The 21,417-nt window shown below is 32.0% G+C and overlaps 1 long non-coding RNA gene across 1 annotated transcript; it reads left to right on the forward strand.

Annotated features, from left to right (window-relative positions):
- Positions 1-18,791: 18,791 nt before the first annotated feature.
- On the forward strand, positions 18,792-20,285 carry LOC127701205 (uncharacterized). The gene is made up of 3 exons (XR_007981870.1): positions 18,792-18,924; positions 19,522-19,629; positions 19,860-20,285. It is a non-coding gene; the product is annotated as an uncharacterized LOC127701205 (long non-coding RNA).
- Positions 20,286-21,417: the final 1,132 nt, after the last annotated feature.

Genomic DNA, 21,417 nt, shown 5'->3' on the forward strand with positions numbered 1-21,417 from the left:
CATCTAAAATAGAATGGAAACAGTGTCGTCAGGTCATTAAAGACGCTCTGTCTGTCTACCGAAAAAATTGGTGTAAACGTGAAAAATCTGATAAAAAATCTCTAGACAGTTATTTGAATAAAATTATGAATACTGTTAATATTCGTATATCTCATTTTGAAAACAAATCTGAAATTAGTAATAGGGTCCATGATATTCACATTTCTAGAATAAAAAATAAACTCCAAGAACTCGCAAAGCGGTTTGTGTTCGTACCGGCAGACAAAGCAGCAAATAATGTAGTGGTGGTGTGACGCATATACTACACGGAAGTTCTCCAAAACGAAATTACAAATTCATCTACATTCAGGTCCGTACGCTCCTCAGAGAGTCAAATTGTAAACAAGCATATCACTGCCACTACCCAGCTTAAAGCATCTTCGGAACATTTGAAAGCCCCTACTATGTACTGGTTACCTAAATTGCACAAAAAACCATTTAAATTCCGTTTCATCTCCTCATCTAGTAAGTGTTCTACTACCAATCTATCAGTGCTTCTAACAACCTCCCTTACTACTTACAAAGAACTTGTAAATAACTTTTGTAATAAAGCTTATGAAAATAATGGTATTAATTATTTTTGGAGTGTTAAAAATTCTTTAGAGGTTTTAGATAAAATACATGCTTTTTGATGGTCCTTTTAATTCTGTTGACAGTTATGATTTTCTACTCTCTATACTACACTTCCACACAATCTTATCAAGAAAATGTTTTCATATTTAATTAAATGGTCTTTTGAAAAATCTCATTACAAATTTATTTGCTGTAACTCGTTTAAAGCCTTTTTCTGTAACGAAAAAGGCAAGTATGCTAGATACACTTACTGGAAATGTAAAGATATGATTGAAGCTTTAAATTTTCTCCTGGACAACATATATGTACGTTTCGGCGATAAAGTGTATCGACAAGTAGTAGGTATTCCTATGGGCACTAACTGTTCCCCTTTAATAGCAGATTTATTCCTGTATTGCTATGAATCTCAGTTTATGACCAAACTCAGTAAAGACACGTCATTGTTACATTTGGTTGATACATTCAACAATACCTTCCGTTATCTAGATGATATTTTTTCGTTAAATAATCCAGAGTTATCTAAATATACTAACGAAATTTACCCAATAGAACTTAGTTTAACTAAATCTAACATAAACAGCAGTAGTTGTCCTTTTCTAGATTTGGACATTTCAATTTCTAAAGGAAAACTCCATACGAAAATTTACGACAAAAGAGACGACTTTTCATTCCCTATTGTTAATTTTCCTTTTTTAGACGGCGATGTTCCATTGGCTCCATCATACGGTGTTTATATCCCAACTCGTTCGTTATGCCCGTGTGTGTAGTGATGTCATAGATTTTAACGAACGTAATCAATGCACCACTAGTAAATTATTAAGTCAGGGATTTCGTTACCATAAATTACGTAAAACTTTTACTAAATTCTTTCATAGATACAGAGATTTGATTAGTAAATTTGGCTGTAGCTGTAGAAAACTACCTGTAGAAAACTGATTAAAAGTGGTATTTCACATCCTAAATTTTACGGTAATATTGTACTTAAAGCGCGGAAATCACTATGTGATTCGTGTAAACTCATCGAATCTTTAAACAAACTTATTAGTAAAGGTTATCTTACCAATGTTGTAATAAGATCTTTGAATATAGTTTACATTGGCACTAATATCGATTTTGTCATCAGCCAATTAAAACATAACTAAATTTGTATTCTTTTCAAGCGGGATGTATAAAGACACACCCACGTTCATTTTGATCTATAAAGAGGTTAAACTCCTAACTATCCTACTGCCTGTCGATATATTTATTTTTGGCATTGCACAAGTCATGTCTTCTTTGACTGTCCATGACGTTAAAATACTAAATCCCTGGGATGTAATTTAGTTGATTTTAGTCTCTGTTGCATGACTTTTTATTATTAATTGTTTTTGGCTTTTAACTAGCTGTCAGTAACTGCGAGTACTCTCAAATCGTACTTTCTTGTTTATTTGACCTGTTGATAATTGTAATGCTTTTTTGTTATTTAATGTTATTCAGGGTTATATCTGGTCTATATACCAGCTTTGATAAGTGTTTGATATTACTATAAATTTTCACTTCGTACTATGAACATCAAAATTATTTATTTTGTAAAAATATTTCCTTTCTCTATTTGAACTGTACACGTATACCTAACAACACAATTATTTTCATTTACCTGTGTTTAAAGTAATTGCAAATGGCTGATATTTTTGTTCGAGCATATTGTTTAACATTTCATAGCGGTATAACATGTTACTTTTATTATTCTTCCCTTAGTTTATTTATTTTGTATTTACATTGTATCATAGATCAAATTTATTTGTTCAGTGTATGTTCACTGGTGTTAATATGTCCTTTGATTGAGTTAAGCCATTTCAGTTGATATTATATAGTGTGTCTTTCTATGTTGTGATGTTACACTATTGTTTCAGAAAAAGGGTGAATGTTTGGTACCATTAAAACGTTTAAACCCGCTGCAGTTGTTTGCACCTGTCCTAAGTCAGGAATCTGTTGTTCAGTAGTTGTCGTTTGTTGATGTGGTTCATAAGTGTTTCTCGTTTCTCGTTTTTATATAGATTAGACCGTTGGTTTTCCGGTTTGAATGGTTTTACACTAGTAATTTTTGGGGCCTTTTATAGCTTGCTGTTCGGTGTGAACCAAGGCTCCGTGTTGAAGACCGTACTGTGACCTATAATGGTTTACTTTTATAAATTTTTACTTGAATGGAGAGTTGTCTCATTGGCACTCATACCACATCTTCTTATATCTATTAACCTAACTATCTGCAAAAAACTTTGTAAAAATAAATGTAAATTGTATTTGAAGAAATTTCTCCAGAAGAACTTTCTTAAGATATTATTAGACATAAGAAATAGTTATTCAAAAGATACTGGAAAACTCAGCACATATTCCAAATTCAAATTTGCTATCAATTATGAAAGTTACTTAATGTTCATCATAACAAATGGACAAAAATGGCTGTTTAGACCTCAAAAACTACTCTGAGTACAGACTAACCTGTACAGTTGGAAAAGTTTTAAGGCCTGGCATCCACTAGATATATAAAAGTTAAATGCATTTTGTGTTTTTGGATTTTGATGGGCATTATTTTTCGTTCCTGCAGAAGGTGTAAAAATAAACTAACTTGGGATACAACTTTGAGATGCTCCCTCTCAGGTAACAACTGTATTGTACTGTATTGATTGTCCTTGATTGGCATGGATTATAGACAGAAAATTGATATCTACACAGCTATAGGTGAGTTAAAGGGTGTAACTGAGTGGACAGTATCAAATGCAGTTGTTGGTGTTTGTTTATTTTTACACCTTCTGCAGGAACGAAAAAAAATGCCCATCAAAATCCAAAAAAGATTTTAACTTTCTGAAACACAAAATGCATTTAACTTTTATATATCTAGTGGATGCCAGGACTTAAAACTTTTCCAATTGCACAGGTTAGTCTGTATTCAGAGTAGTTTTTGAGGTGTAAATACAGCCATCTTTTTCCATTTGTTATGATGAACCTTAAATATGAAAAATTTTAACAGCAGAAGAACTTTAACAAAATTTAGACTGAGTAACCACAGTTTGAGTATATAAACTGGGAGACATGAACGAAAACTAAAACTTGAACTTCTGTCCAGATGTGAAAGGCTCTGTCAACACTGATCACTTAACTTGATAGAAAATGAACAGCTTTTTGTTTTATAATGCCCTCTATATAACTCACCAAGATTAAAATTCTTACAAAATTAATTTCAAAAGTTTCCAAATCTGAGAAACATAGATTTAGAAAATCTCTTTATCTGGATCATGAAAAATGAAGATTTAGATTTTAATACAGTTTTTAGTCTGTACCTAAATAAAATTTTCTAGATTAGACAGGAAAAAAGAGACACAAGTTAAGGTAAACAAATGGAGTTACCCCTCTTTGTACTGGCTCTCTCCCATCATGTATATATGTTTTCATGCCCCACCTAGGGGCATTATGTTTTCCGGCCTGTGCGTCCGTCCGTCCGTCCGTCCGTTCGTCCGTCTGTCCCGCGTCAGGTTAAAGTTTTTGGTCGCTTCAGGTTAAAGTTTTTGGTCAAGGTAGTTTTTGATGAAGTTGAAGTCCAATCAACTTGAAACTTTAGTTAGTACACATGTTCCCTATGATATGATCTTTCTAATTTTAATGCCAAATTAGAGTTTTGACCCCAGATTCACGGTCCACTGAACATAGAAAATGATAGTTAGAGTGGGGCATCCGTGTACTATTGACATGTTTCAATATTTGTTCTTTTTTTAAAAATTTTTTAACAATCAGTATGTATGCTAGATTGCATGTGTTGTTTGTGTGGATATTGTATGAACTTTGTGATTTGTTATGATTTATATGCTCTATATGGACCCTTTAATACGAATAAAAACATTTGATTTGATTTGATTTGATTTACTAAATTCTTCCATAGATATAAAGATTTGGTTTAGAAGTTTGGTTGTGCCTGTAAAAACTTATTTTAAACGGGATAGCACATCCCAATTTTTACGGAGATGTTGTTTACCGAGCCCGGAAATTTAGATACGATCCGGGTAAACTTATCGATCCTTTAAATAAACTTATTCTAAAAGGTTACCAATTCAACACTATAATCAGATCTTTGAATATTGTTTTTATTGGTATTAATATAGATTTTGTTATCAGTAAATTAAAATCAAACTGAATATTAATTTTATATACATATGCACATTCGTGGCTCTACAATCTGTCGATACCTGTATCTTGGCATTGTACAAGGTCATGTTTTTCTCTGACTGTTATGACGTCTTTACCCTAAATCCAATGGATGTTGGAGGTGTACTGATTGATATTTTAGTCTTAGATACATGATTTTTTTATTAGTTTTTATTGGCTTTGAACTAGCTGTCAGTAACTGCGAGTACTCTCAGATATGTCTTTTTGTTGTGGGATGTATAAGTACCCTGCCACGTCCACTCTGTGTTTTTGTTAGATGTATTTCTGCTTTGTATCGATCTGACGAGTTAAGCCCTTTCCAACTTATTTTTATACTTTGTTCTCATGTTGTACTGTTACACCACTGTCCCAGGTTAGAGGAGGGTTGGCGCGCCTTCAACAAACTAGTTCAACCCCGCGACATTCTGCATGTGCTTGTCCCAAGTCAGGAGCCTGTAATTCCGTGGTTGTCGTTTGTTGCTGTATATCATATTTGTTTTTCGTTCATTATTTTGTACATAAATCAGTCCTTTAGTGTTCTCGTTTGAATTGTTTTACATTTGTCATTTCGGGACCTTTTATAGCTGACTATGTGGTATGGGTTTTACTCATTGTTGAAGGCCGTACGGTGATATATAGTTGTTAATTTCTGTGTTATTTGGCTCTTGTGGAGAGTTGTCTCTTTGGCAATCATACCACATTTTCTTATTTTTATGATAAGTCGCAAATATATTTTTGAATGCAATAGTTTTTAATATTCAATTTAAGAGCTTCGTCCAAATAATTCTTTAAACAGATGTCAAGGAAAACAATGCTTTGAAATATTATACATTGTCGATAGTTGGAGGTACTTTTTATTTAATGTATATGAAGGAGAGGAAATGGGCATATATTGTGTATGTCAATGAGACAACAACCCAACAACAACTTTAGAATTTCGATGTTACAGGCCCTTAAAAAAATATTTTTAGTACTCATTAAAATATTTATTCAATATTTTTTTTCTGGTATGAAAAGGCTCTTGGAATATTGTAGCAAAGTAACGAAAGGATTTAAAATCTTAATTAGGATTGTCATATAATGTTTTCAATTTAGCGTAACAAAATTCCACAGAAAAAAATAGGAATTAATAGCCTTGAAATACCATTTTCATAAAATGTATATACATGCCGAAAATGGAAATTAGGCTTAGGTAAAAAATGATCCTATTATAGAACAAAAACCAAAAATTTAATCCGCCAAGAGCAAGAAATTTTACTTTCAGTACACAAATAGGAAATTCTTTATACAGCTTACAAAGCTAGCTGTATAACCTTCATATTATTAACTGAAAGCGCTTGGTTGTTTTTTTTTTATGTAAAATTCTTTTAATACTTGTAAAAATCCGGATTAGTGGTACATATTTTCACGCCATGAACACAAATATTTAATAGAATAGTGTTTAAGATCGGAAGGATCATTAAAATATTTCACTAATCTCTTTTTAAGCTGTAATATGTTTCTTATGTTAGAAGAACTTTGGTCGCACATAGAAAAATCAAAACCCTTACAAACACAAGTCTAGCTATATCAACTACCCTTTAACCTTCAACCTAAAGCAAAATGTATCTGATCGATGCTATTTAAAAAAAGATGCTATTGAAAAGAAACAATTCTTGGAATGGAAGAACTGTTGGTGGGGGTGTTGGTGGTGGTTTGTGTTGTAGGTATTTGTGAGGGGGAGGCGATACATTCAGTAAACGTCTGTGATGTTTATGTATGCGAATTATTAAAAATGGATTTTTCTTTTGTATACATCTTCGTTTTTTTTTTGTACAACACCCTCACCATTTCTATAATACTTATATTGTTTTGAAAAGTACACGAAGTGGAACAAAACAATTTCAAAATCTAGTGCATATTACGAGATACTTGCTATATTAACATTGGAATACACCATTATTATTATATAAGTAACAAATCATAAAAAAAATTGAAATCTATCTATAAATGTTGAAGAATGCACGTATAAAGAACGTCTTCAATGCACTTTGATTTACGATTTCTTGAAATTCCGTCCTAAAAAAAATGTGTGTAGGGAAAAAATATGTTATTGCTGTGATCATTTTCATTTTCATTTTAGTTTCTTAAAATTTCAGATTATTTGACCAAGAGCGTACCTGATCCATAAAAGTGCTTGTACGCATTTATGGACACAAGGGCATTAACTTGAACAGCCGTATTTTGCCTATAAATATAATTAAATTTCAAGAACTTAAAATGCAACTTAATATTTAAAGCTGTTTTAATAACAGTAGAAGATAAACTTTTCAGAAAAGATTAATTCTCGATTAATTAACATTTACACCTGCAATATGGTTAGGTTAGGGGATGTTCTAGGTTAGGGTTAGGGCTAGTGTTAAGGTTAGGTATGGGTTAGGGTAAGGTTTAGGGTTAAGGATAGTTTAGTATATTACTATATGTGTTGGGACCTCTAAAGTGTAAGAAGGCCTTTGACATTATATTTTTGTAGCAGGTGGATAACTATATTTCTCAGGTAATTATCCACACAGACCCAGTGCTTTGGTTCTGTTGATCTAACCGCTATATTTTGATTGTTCAGTTGTACTTTATATTTTCATTTTGTTCTTCTATCGTTTATGTCTTTGGCTTCCAAATTTTTTGGTTTCGAGCGTGCATGATGAAGTTTATGTATATTCCAGAAACTCGAGTTTGGCGCAAGGAAATAACATCATATGCTTTCTAGGCCACATTCCTTCGTTTTGGTTTAATTCGGTTTGTTTGTTAACATTTTTGTACTAGATGTTTTATTTGCCCTACCAGATTTCTTTAAATTAAGCAATATTTTACAATTGGTCTTCCTCGATTAGCCTGGTTTACTTCGAAAAGAAGTTCTCTCCGTGTTCGTTTGCAAGTCGATGTATCTTTAACTATGTCTCTTACAGCGAATCACTCACTTATTCAAAACCGATTAATGAAGGTAAGGGTATGCTTACTTTGATTTGTAAGCGTTCAAGAAAATTAATGACGAAAAAATATTAGAACATGTTAACCTTTGAGAATCCTTCACAGATGGTAATGGTGTTTTTTTTTTCATTTGTAACCCAAATAAGATCAGCTGTTAACACCCATACATTTTTATAATTTTAAAACCAATATCATATTATATCTCGACTGGAACGGTTCAGAACTAATAATAATAATAATTATAATAATAATAATTGTTATCATTATCAGTATCATTGGGATTTGGAATGGCAGTTGTAGAACAATGTTAGGTTTTATATTTTATTTTAACAATAAATAAATTAATAACTTTGTAAAACGACAACAAAGTAAGATAATACAACAAATTAACCAAAATGGTACATATAAATAAGTAAAAAGAACACTTCTTAAATGAATTACCCGTTAAAATGTCACAGAACACACGAAAAAAACTCAGTCATTTATATATTCATGATCTCCAGGATTTCAACGTATTTAGTCCATAAAAGTTCACTGTCAATGTTAATACAAGTCCGATCGTTTTCAACTGTTTATCTAACTTCAATTTCTCATCAACTATATTTCTTCATAGCATATCGATTATAATTCCATATCAATCTTATCCTTCTTGTCGCACAGATGCGAAAATATTGCACTAGTTGGTATAACATGGTCCATCACCATAAATGAACATCGAGAGAAGTTCAGTAGTACAGCTTGTATTTCAGAAGATAAATTGTCAAGATGTTTGGTCCATCTTTTTCCATTTTCAAGCGATGCATATTCACTCTGGTGACTCTTCATATTTGTTATTGTTAGTGTACAATAATAGTGGACAGTCATATATATTTAATGTATATCCTTTCTTAAAGCACATGGATGTCACGATCTCTGTCAATTCCCCACTCGGGACATCTAATATCTCACCACTGACAAAATTATCTGTGAATGGCAAAACTATCGACATTTTACTTGGTTTAAAAAAATAATTTTCAGTGTGTATTTTATCTTTTGATAGTAGATTTTGTTATGAATTAAATCGCCAAGTTTACGATTTATAACAGTTAAAGGGGCGGTCATTTCTAAATAAAAACGACCAATCAAACAGAAGACCGTCCCCATTATGAAGTCATATTACCTAACTAGCACGAGTACACACTTCCGACTATTTTTATGTTGTCAAGACATCACATGAACAACCAGTTAGAGCATGCAAAAAAGTAAACAGATTTCTTCCGGTGATCAGTTTGACTTGCTTGTATACGTTACATACCGTTATTTGAGAATTGATTAAATGTATTTTCAACTCAGGTGTTACATACATTGTAAATAAAATCATTCATATAAAATTATGGATTTAAATCTCTTAAGTGTTGATATAATTAATATGAACGACATTTCAACATATTTTTCGATCATATTATATTTTGCAGAACATTCCAGACTGATGTAATAGTGTACATGGCATATCTTTAGATACCGGGTGTGGTAATAAGAATAGAATGTAGAAATAATGAACAATATTTGTATTAGAAATACCATATTCCAGTTATGTACAGATTTACTTACGGCCTCTTATTCTATATAACATGTGAATGGTGCGGTTGGATGAAATTTTCCACTTTTTAGCTGTACTCAAAATGATTGGAATAATTTCACATTTTTTAATCTTTATCTGACCGCTATTGACTGACCACACGAATTAAGATGAAAATCATTAAACAATTGTCCTCGAGTATTGCAAGTATTTGATAAAACTATAAAAACAGCAGCAAGGATTTGTATAGTCTTGCTTTACAAATCCTTGACAGCAGTAGTCTACATTTAACACTGATAGCTATAAACACACACACACACAGTCCTGCTCAGTTGATATAATCTTATGTTTTGTAGCATTTATAAAACCGGAATTGTGAAAATGTGAAATAATTTTTCGCTATTAGCAGTCAATTTGGTGTATAGTTATTTTTTTAATGAAGCAAAAAAAAAAAAAAAAAAAAATGTGCAGATTTATTATTGGCTTGCAAGTCAACAATTCATGTGACCATCAATTTGACCATAACTGAAGATGGGTTACGCATGTGCTAAGCATTTTAACTCATATTAAGTTCTTAAAAAAACAACATTGAAAAGTGAAACAAGGCAGCTACCGACCGAAAACACACATATTTCGTTATAATATAGTATTACAATTGCCGTCAATTTTTCCGAAAAATAGCTACTTTTGCGCATACTTCAAGATAACTGACAATTCAGTGTCATGGTTTGGTTCAGTAGTGTTATAGTTTAGTTCATGTTCGACATGGCTCAGTTATGTGATTCTTATCGTGTATGAAGGAAAAGTAACGATGAAAGTAAACAGACACCATACAACTATAAAAGCACTAAAAAACTTATTTTCGCGGATACTTTTTTCACGTTTAACCTATTCTACTCTATTTTGCTGCAACATATTGTCGCCATTTCCTAATGCTGTTGTTTTGTTCATATACGAATAAATCTAAGTTTCACATATTTACGTTGATTTCCTACTCTCTAAAATAAACCGCTATAGAAAATAAGTCGTTAGCAGTCAACAGAAGATATTAGCATTATAGAATACGCATGTATAAAGAAATCACGAGAATAATATAGTAATGCATTTCAATGGTAATTTTCTTTAAATATTGTTTCATTTGGAATTTTTAATAAACGGACCTAAGAAATTACATAGTACATTGTAATATAAAATAAGTAGATGCGGTATCATTGCCAATGAGACAAGTATCCACCCGAGAACAAATGAAGTAGAACGGTTAGCAACTATAGGTCACCGTACGGCCTTCAACAATGAGCAAAACCCATACCGCATAGCAAGCTTTAAAAGGCACCGACATAACTTAATTTAAAATAATTAAAACAATAAAACCAAATGCCTGATTTATGTACAAAAAAAAATGATATAAAGTTACAAATGACAGCCACTGCATTACATGCTATCTTTATATAAAGTGTATCTTGGACCTATTGCTTATAGTATCTGAGATACGGACTTGACGAAATTCATCAGTGACGCTCGAATAATATAAAGTAAAAAAGGCCAGCCACATACAGAAAGTTGATATTTTTTGAAAATGACCTAATATTGTATATTTAACAGTGGAACACAATTTTTTTTGGCATTGTTCGTGTACTTTGTTGCACAATAAATTATTTTTTTAAATCTTTAAATTTTATTAATTTGAAAAAAAAGTTGATAATGTATCATGTAAATATCATGGATAATTGATATAAATATATAACAATAATTGTCGTTTTTCCCCTCTCCTATATCACCTCGCTCAGTAATTTTCGTATCACGGCATTTAGAGGTGAGAACTTGGAATTATCAGCGACTTCACAATGTCTGAGGAGAAGTTATCAGCGACGGTCACAATGTGTGAGGAGACGTTATCTAGGCTTTCGTCGAGCGTAAAACTGTCAGAGAGGGGAAAAGACCAGAAATAGAACGATAAATAGATGATCGGCTTTCTACGTATAGATATCGTAAAATATCAACCGCTCGACACAATGTGAAACTTTTTTGCTCGTTTGCTGCGCTCACTCGGCAAAAAGGTTCACATTGTGGTTCGCAACTGATATTTTACGATATCAATGTGTAGAAAACTGTATACTAATTATCTTTGATATATAGAATAATGATTGAAATTTGATAAATGTTATACGAGGTTAATTCTTTGAAATCAGCATCTTCATTACGCCAAATTAAGCCGTAGTATATGAGTATAATTGCATGATTTCACGTGGAATGATACTGCTCTCATCTCACTAGACAATTTCTACCAAAGTTTTTTGTTTAAAGTTTACTTTCAGACTTCAAATGTTAAGAATCCATACTTTTGATTTGCTGGAAGCAATCGCGATACATTCCAAAATCAAATTGTATTTCTCAATAAAATTCAACATTCGTGACTGCAAGTGCTTCCCATGATAACATCACTACAATTCATAGGAAAACAAACGAAAATCTTGATATAACTCGTAGTTTCATAGTTGTCGCCTATAAATGTGCTTCCGCGCTTCATACAAAATGTGCTTCGGTCATACACCCAAATAACATTATAAAATGAAGCATTCAATTCTTAAATAACAGATATTTTTTTATTTCGAAATGAATGTTGTGTTGTGCTTTTCCGCGCTTCTTGCTAAAAATGTGACCGTCAGTTGCTTTCATTTCGTTAAATCAACAGCATTCAATTTTACAGAGAAAATATGCGCAGGTTCAACCTTGAATATCAATAAAGAAATTGTGCGCCGAATTTATGCGGATGACTATTTTCGCCAACTCTTTTGGAGACTCAAATTACCTTTTAAGCGGAGGAATACTTACCAAATTTGAAAAATTTGATACTCTTGATAAATAATTCTTCATATAAAATGCATATTATAATAAAAGATATACGATGAGAGTTGATGTAGACGAACTAGTATTTCTAGTATATATTTATTTACTTCCAAGCTACAAAAATCTAACGTGAATATATATGTAAAAGGACCCACACTTGGGTTTTGTTGTAAATGTTTTCTTTATCTATTTAGATTATAAATGTCACAGCTTTGGTGTATTTTGCAATGCACTAAAACACGAAGATATTAACTTAATCTAAAGACATAGCTTACGCATATGTTTATCTGAAAAGATATACAAATACAATAAATTTAACTACAATATATTTATGTAATTTACGACTTTGTTCAATGATATTAAAATAAATTGCATGCCTTTTCCATTGACACACATAAGTAAAATATAAATTAAAACACTTCAGGAGGTATTCGTAGAAGTGCAATATCATTGCGGGGTAGCATTACTAAAATAACATGTATGATAAAGAGATACCAAATCAAATGAAATTTTCAAGCAATTCACTTAATTTCAATATTCAACGTTGCTATTAGTCACTCCGAATCCTATAAAAAATTCGAAATCGCAACTGAATATTTTTTTTGCAGATTCACACCTTCTCCAAATGACTAAAAGGAGATGGGCGGTATTCGTGTGTCAATGTTACAGCAACCCAACGGCCAAAAAAAAAAGACATTTAAAGGATAACATACGATCTGCGACAATAGACCAGATCTGTTTTAATTTGTTTATTTTTAATGTACAAAACAAAACAAAAAAATATTTTATGGGTAAATTCTGTAGAAATTTATCCACAAAAACATTCAAAAGAGAAAATTAACGGCCTGATTTTAGCTAATTACATTATCGAAAAAAAAATTATGACAGAAAGCAATGGGCACTTCTCACTTGGGATAGGCATATAGATAATGTGGTGGGGTTAAATGTTTCTGTACGCAATCTACCCTCATTTATCTTGTACAACTTGGTGTAACGGCACAACATTAACACATACATGTACTTTAAAATGTGCTAATATCACATGGAAATTGTGGAACTCGGTGACAATGGAATGATGCAATATGCGAATTTTAGTTTATATACTGATCGTATAATTTTACTAAGCTGGAGGTATAAGCGTTGGTGTTATTTGAAGTCGATTTTTATAATTGACTTATATGCTAAAGAATGACCCTAATTTAAAGTTAATGTGGAAATGTGCTTCATGTGCAATAAATTTGTAATTCCGAACTATCCTTGAATAAGTGAAATTCCAGTGTAAAAATAACTTCTACACTAAAAATAAAATTAAAAAAAAATATGAGTCATTTTTATATTTATATTTAGAGTTCATTCACATACGGAAGGTTTTGCCAATTCATTGGGTCATATGACCCACAATGATACTCATGTGTACCACTGATATTTACTTTGTTATCAATGATATAATCTTACTATCAATATATTTGTTTATCTTTATATTCTGTATAATAATTGTATAGAAGTATCACATTATTTGTGAGAATATATAGATTGTTCTAAATTAAGTTCTCTCGTATCGGCGACCTTTTTACATTGTTCGATTTCAATTGATTAAAAGTGTTGTATATACATTTCAAAATTTTAGTTTTGTTTATATAGCTCTAACAATATTTCATAACTCATTTCAAATTGTATTCAGTCTTTATATACATAAATTGAGAAAGAACTTTTTTTTTTAATTCTCCCAACATGCGGAAAATCCATCTTGCATCACACTATTCGGGTTTTGATTTAACATGTAGGTTAGAGAGGATAGTTCACGTATTATTATGCCAACATAATATCCAAAAATAGATTAACACGGTGAATTCATCAGTAACTTTGATTGACACGCAAAGTTATAAATATTCATAACAACATCAGGTATTTTAACTATGATGTATATTTCTATTTTTACTGTTGATCGGGTATCTGTATTATACCCCTCGCAAACAAAGTTTTTTTATTTTTTTTGGGGGGGGGGGGGGGGCATTGGATAACCATGTCCGTCTGTCTGTTTGTCCGCCCGTCCTGCTTCGTGTCTGGCGTTGTTTACTATTGAACTTTATATGTTGATAAACTTGTTATGCAGATGCATCATGGGCTACGGGTGTGGCATATACCAAAGCCAGGTCACTATGATCTTGATCTTTGACCAAATGATAATTAAACCTTGTCTGATTTGTGTCCTGTGTATAGCTATTGTACCGTAGAACTTATGTTGACCAAACTTGGTTAGCTGATGCTTCATGGGATGGGGTTATGTCATATATCAAAATCAGGTCACTCTGATCTTGACTTTGACCTTTGATCCCGTCGATAATAAAACAGTGACGGTGCTTAACTTTTGTACCTTAGATAAATAAAATTTTTTATGCAGAGGAATCATGGGATCGGACGTGTCAAATTCCAAAATCAGGTCACTCTGACCTAGACCCTTGAATTATATATGCTGAAAGCCGAAATTCTCAAAATGTCTTTGTCAAAATACTGAATTTGACAGCAGTAAATGCATGTATGGGGTATAAGTCTCGCTAGTGGGGACAGCTCTAATTTAACTCACTATAGTTGAAGCTTGACGGGTTTTCATGAGTTTTCAATGTAGAATACATAGCGCGTAAAGAGGATAGATTGAATCTGAATGGATGCATAGAAAACTGTATTCCAAAGATAAATTTGAAAATAACCATGCATAAATGAAAGGAACAGTTACTTAAACTTTACAATTACAAAATCAAAATGATCCATAAAATTGAATCAAATACTCGATTCGAGCATTATATATCCTTTGCCGCATTCTGCTGAAGAGTTTGCGGGACTGGTTGACGCTGGTATACGTTTGGATCCAACTCACCTCTTAATGGGTGTTAGATATGATTTAAATTAGTTTTTTATAAAATGCAAGGGTAACTAGGCGATATTTCAATTTGCAAGAATTTCCATGTGCAAAATTAGGGTGCAGTATGCAGTCATGCGTTGTCATGCTGAAAAAAATCCTGTCATCGTATAGATAGCTGGCAGTAGTTGAGGTTCGAGAATTTCTATTTTAATACCGCAAAACAGTTACGTTATACCCGCGAAGTGAACAAACAGTGTTCTTTGATTTTAAGATATGCCTCCCCACATTATAACACCGTATCCTCCGAATCTGCTAACTCTACTTCACAATTTGTATGATCCCATATGGGTTCTGCATCATCTCACCCTTGCGTTTTCGGAGTACTTGTGTAAAAAGACACAGTTTTAACTAAGGTTCCTACTCCCTTAGGCAAAGTTGACCGCAAATGGATTTGGCTATAATGAATGTCCCTTTTGGTCATGCAGCTCTTCATTTCTTTTTGTAGACATGCATCCTTGACTTTCATTTTTGAGCTTTGAGCGTTCCAGATGGAAGGTAAATCCAGTAAAGCGCTTCGGATGTATGACATTTGTAAATTGTTATTTTCATCATCATCACCATTTAAGAGGTTTCGGAATTGAATTTGAAACTCCATGCAGACCGTAGTATACATGAAGTAACCACAATTTTGTTAAGAATTGACGATTGAATTTGTTGATAGGGTATTTAGTTGAGCTGAAAATCATAAAAGCTTACACAATTGTCCTATATAATCATATTTATATGTGCAGCAATGAAATATTTGCTGTTATATAGGTATTTAAGGATACAGGATAAAATCGTTGAAAGTACGCTTTATAGTGAGTATAAGTGATACCACAGAAGCCATATGTGTTTGTCATATTTATCACTTATAGTGAGTATAAGTGATAAATATGACAAACACATATGGCTTCTGTGGTATGATATACGATTGATTGTTTTCTTTTTGGTTACCATCCAGTTGTAAATATTTCATATATATAAAAAAAAATGTGCTTTTCCAAAGTTGATGAGCTGTGCTGAATAAATAGCCAATGTATAAAGGAAGTACTTTGGATTGGGCAAACAATTAGACTTGAAACGGTCCAACTATATGGACACCTGGAAAGGGTGTTGCAAGTTTTCTTAAACGTCATCATGCAGAGAGCTTTACACTCCCTTAAATATCCAAATGGACGTGACTTTGTAATGAAACATCCATCAGAGCTAAACGGGCGACCCCTCTGGCTCAGCACGGATATATAGCTGGGTGGTGACAATATTTCTAGAACCTAGTTAACTCTTTTAGTTTAAAATATGTACGAAACTACTTAATTGGTAATCAAACCATCTCTTTATTTTAATATATTAAATTACACTGTGTGACGAGTTCAGTAAATTGTCCTTGTATAACTGATTTTTATATTCTTATTTTCTTTTAATCATATGAGCCCGAGAAGGTGACGTTTGGGTGGTTGGTATCATTTGACCCCCAATGAAATTTCTCCGAAATTAATTATCCCCCTTTACCTTGAACAAAGAAATCACGAGTCTCTTTTCTTCATGGCTATAGTGAATGTCAACATGCAAACCATACCTTGACAAATTATATGGGTGATCACTATTTTCTTGAGCAAATCAAATACTTTATGTTTAGATTGTTTAAAATTCAAACAAAATGCATTGTGTACTATAAAATATTTTATAAAAGCCACCAGGAAATGCATTTCGTTCAATAATTCAGAATGATTTGAATGATTCACTTATGAAAATATCTTAAAAAAAATATATCGCAATATTTTACTAAAAGATTGTTGGAGACGTTATATACGTTTACTGTATGCTGTATTAACCATACTGCATTACTGCGTTCCCGTCTAATAGATAAATGAATGTGGTAACAGTTCATACATTGCGGAGATGGTACATACAACAAATTAAATATTTGAACTGAATTTTCCAACTTTAAATTTGTCAAACAATTTTCTATCTATTTTGTTAGAATTAACCAAAATTTACCGAAAAAAGTTTATCCCCTATTTGAATTTTGTAAAAGATAAATATCCTTCCTTTCTATGAATGTAATAGAAACAAAATATACCCTCTACATTCTGACCAGCACACCCCATTCCCAGATAAATGCCAATTCATTAAAAAAGTATCAATGCCTGTGTATATTGAAGATGAACAATCATATTCATTCTTATCAATTCAAATCCTAATGCCAATATCTGCTGGTAATGCGTTCATTATATACATACGATCAGATCTTAAACGGATTTTTTTAATGCTTGAAACACGACTTGATAAATTTAGTTGTGACTAATTCATATTAAAAAGTATTAAGTCAATCACTACAATGTCTTTTATTACTTAATAGTTGAGTGGAATGCATTTTATTGATATTTAAAAGACATGGATCAATGACTGAATGGTTTTCATCTCCACTGAACAACAGTGACAACTCCCTTAGCATCCCGATTATATTTTCCTTTTATTATGTAAATAAACACTTTTATATTGGCTTGAACATAGTGCGGAAAAATTGACAATCAAATTCAATTAAAAGAATTATTTTTAATTCATCGAAGCAATTGTTTATCTCGTATCCAACCCTGTGTATCAACAACTTTCTCTGGAATGCGTACAAGTATATATAATGCATACCTTAACGACGGACGATAAAAGAGACCTGCATCCTACCTTGTTTACTTCAGACAAAAAAGAATTCGTCAAATTTCTATAACCTCGGATAGAATGACCTCTGATTTTATTCACCAATTATCTCGGTGTCCCTTGACAGATTGCTAGAAATTGATGATCCTGATGAAGCGCTACTGAGTTTTATAAATATTTTTACTGAAGTGTTGAATCATCATGCTCCACTCATTAAAAAGCGAGTTAAACATGTTTATCAGAATGAGTGGATAAATGATGAAATTAAGGAGGGTGTGAAACAACGTGATTATTATCACAAGAAAAAAGATACGTATAGTTATAAATTCTGGAGAACAAGGTTAAATACCTCATAGAAAACTCAAAGCAAAAATTCTAATGATAGTTATGTAACACATCAACTTAAAATCACAAAACAGTCATTGGAACTGAGGTCGGAAGACTATTTCTTTTTATGCCCCCGCCATAGCGAGGTTTACAAAATTTGTTTCCGTTCTCTAATTTTAGTTTGCCTCAACCACACTGTAAATATACCTGACGCCTGACGCGTCCGGACGCGTTCAAAATTTGTACACCGAATGTTCAATATTTTAACGTCATATGTTCATGCTTAGAGACCTGTTCAAAGTTTTAACGTTTGTGTTAAAAATATTAACATGTGTGTTCAGACGCAGTGAACACCGGTGTTCAAATTCTGATCTAAAAAAGAAGATAGTCGTTTGTCCGATTTTCTATCCTTCCAATTGGCAAATTCAAAAAGAAATTCTTTAAAAAATATGAATGTATACGCAGGATGATAATTTTGTGAATTTTTTGCTAATATTTTAGTAATTGTGAAATATTAAACTCCCAAGCTGGCATATATGTATAGTTTATGAATTTATTTTATTATTTATTTATATATACTAGTTTTACTTATAAGTGACATAATTATGCATATCAATGTGGCCTGTTATGATAATATCGTAATAAAAATATGTCGATGTTTATCTTATTTCATGATCCGTTCATTTTATTAACATTACATGTTCAATTAGTGTTCAAATCGCTCCAAATTTTGAACACCTCGTGTTAAAATAATATACCAGGATACCAAATACCGGAAACAGATATCGGCTGGCGATATATGGGCGGTTAAACGAAGAATGGATACACATAAGAAAGAGAACTGGAGAAGGGACTTCTATCCCATATGAACACGAAAGAAGTAAGTAACAAGTTAGAATAATCTCCATAGGTAGTTCGATGGCTTCCTTGTTATTTTCTCATGCCAGATATATATTTGTCAAATATTCGTAACTGTTATATCCAAATTTTCAATATTCAACATAAAAGACGAATTAAAAAACGGGATTTAGATATAAACGTAAATAACTGTCAGCTTTGTTCTGATGATTTCCTAAACTGATGAATAAACAGTCTGTCTGTTATACAGAATAAATGATGATTTTCGACATCCACATACATTAGCTGAACACTAAGTGTTAAGAACTCTAACATCAAGTGTTAAAAAATGAAACACAAAGGCATTAAAAACTGAACACCACACATTCAATTGATGAACACTAAGTGTTAAGAACTCTAACATCAAGTGTTCAAAAATGAAACACAAAGGCATTAAAAACTGAACACCACACATTCAATTGATGAACACTTAGTGTTAAGAACTCTAACATCAAGTGTTCAAAAATGAAACACAAAGGCATTAAAAACTGAACACCACACATTCAATTGATGAACACTAGTGCAAACATTTGGAACACCATTTTTGACTTAGAAAATGCATTTGTTTTTTTATTTGCAGGAATCGTTAGATTAAAATGTTTGAATTAGGAACCGGTAGCCAATAATCCCAAAAAGGTCATTTCTGCATGCTATAAAGTGGTGGAAAAAAGAAAGATGTCGAAAAAAGGTATGACAATATATGTATATTAGTAGCTTATGTGAGTGTATCATTTCTATCTGTTCACCTTAGGTCAAGAAATCGACTTTTGTAATTTATAATGTCAAAACTTGCATTTCATTGCTAGAGAATATCAATTTGTACACTAGTATATATCGACATTAAAGCATAACAAACATTGCATAATTTAATGCTTTATGAAAAACTCTCTTCTATTAATTTTTAATTTTATCTTGCAGGATATATAGGCTCATAGACATTCCTTGTTGTGGAGGATTTTGACATTGGAAGTTGATAACAACACATAAAATGCCACCCAGTTAATAGCTTTAAGTGAAGATGCACTGAAAAGTGGAGCGGACATTGTATGTGATCGTACAAGAACTGTTGGAATTTGCAAACTTTTAAAATTTCATTGTGACAAATACCTATATCATAAACTATCTAATTATCACATTGACATGCTTTTTTGGTTAGGATACAAATGATGTTGCAACTATCTAGTCATGTAGGGGAAAATCATTATTTGTGATATATATTTTAAGTCAGTTTAAAAACATTATGTATGTGATTTCACTGACTGTTACTTGTGATATCATAAGGTATCTGGTGTACTTTTCTTACATATAATATGCTCATTTGATTACATAAAGAATTACTTGTTAAAATATGTTTTATTTTTATATTTTGCCTGATTGAATATAGTTTTTATAACAGTTTATTTAAGTTGAGTACTTATGGAAAATTATGTACGCTTGAAAATAGAACATGTTCCACATTTGAACACCATCACTTTGAACACTTATGTCAACTGTTCTGAAAGTTAACGTCTGGTGTTCTGAATCTTAACACTTTTGCTTTAAACATGTTCTATGTGTTCAAAAAGTGTTACATGGCTGTTGAACGCGTCGACCTATTAAGATTTTGAACATTCGGACACGTTAAATCGTTGAACACTAAGTGTTCAAAAATGAAACACAAAGGCATTAAAAACTGAACACCACACATTCAATTGATGAACACTAGTGTAAACATTTGGAACACCATTACACGTTCAAAAGGTGTTACAAAAAAGCGTTCAAGCAGTGTTCTATTTATTAACACTTAGATTTACAGTGCATATGTTATAAAACTTATGCACAATGCTTATTACCACAAAACTCAGATCAAGTTCGAATTTAGGTGGCGTCACTTTTACCGTTCTGGAGTTATGCCCCTTTATAGCGTTATATGCAAGCTGATGCATCATCTGTGTTCCATGGACACATTCTCCATTTATTTAATGTTGACTTAATATATAGTTATATGTTAAAATAGTTGCATACTTGTTAATGTTATTATATATAAATGGGTTTTTTTTTTATCTTAGTTTAAATTTTGTGAGAACCTTATTTTAGTGTTTGACTGCAATTCACATTTTAATTGTATTGAATATATTTTACTGCACTGTATAAGTGCTCACACAAAATTTTTACGTTATTGGAAATATATTTTAAGTCATAACGATCACTTTATGTATCAGTCAGTTTTGTATTCAAACGGTGCAAAACACTTCCATATACTTCAGTACAGTGGCTCTATCCTGGATCCTTTTTCAGAGTTGTTTTAAACGTTCTGTCTATGACGTCATAGTACAGTATACACAATTATCGACCAGATGACCAGGTCCAGATATAAACTGTAAATTAAAGAAATAAAGTGTTTGCACTTTTCAATTTAACCACTGAGACTTGTTTTAAGATTTTCCAATCAAATGACGACGAACAAAGCCTTTCGTTTACAATTAGTTACATTAAG

Source organism: Mytilus californianus, unplaced genomic scaffold (genome assembly GCF_021869535.1).
Source record: "Mytilus californianus isolate M0D057914Y unplaced genomic scaffold, xbMytCali1.0.p SCAF_5, whole genome shotgun sequence".
NCBI classification, from domain to species: Eukaryota; Metazoa; Mollusca; class Bivalvia; order Mytilida; family Mytilidae; genus Mytilus; species Mytilus californianus.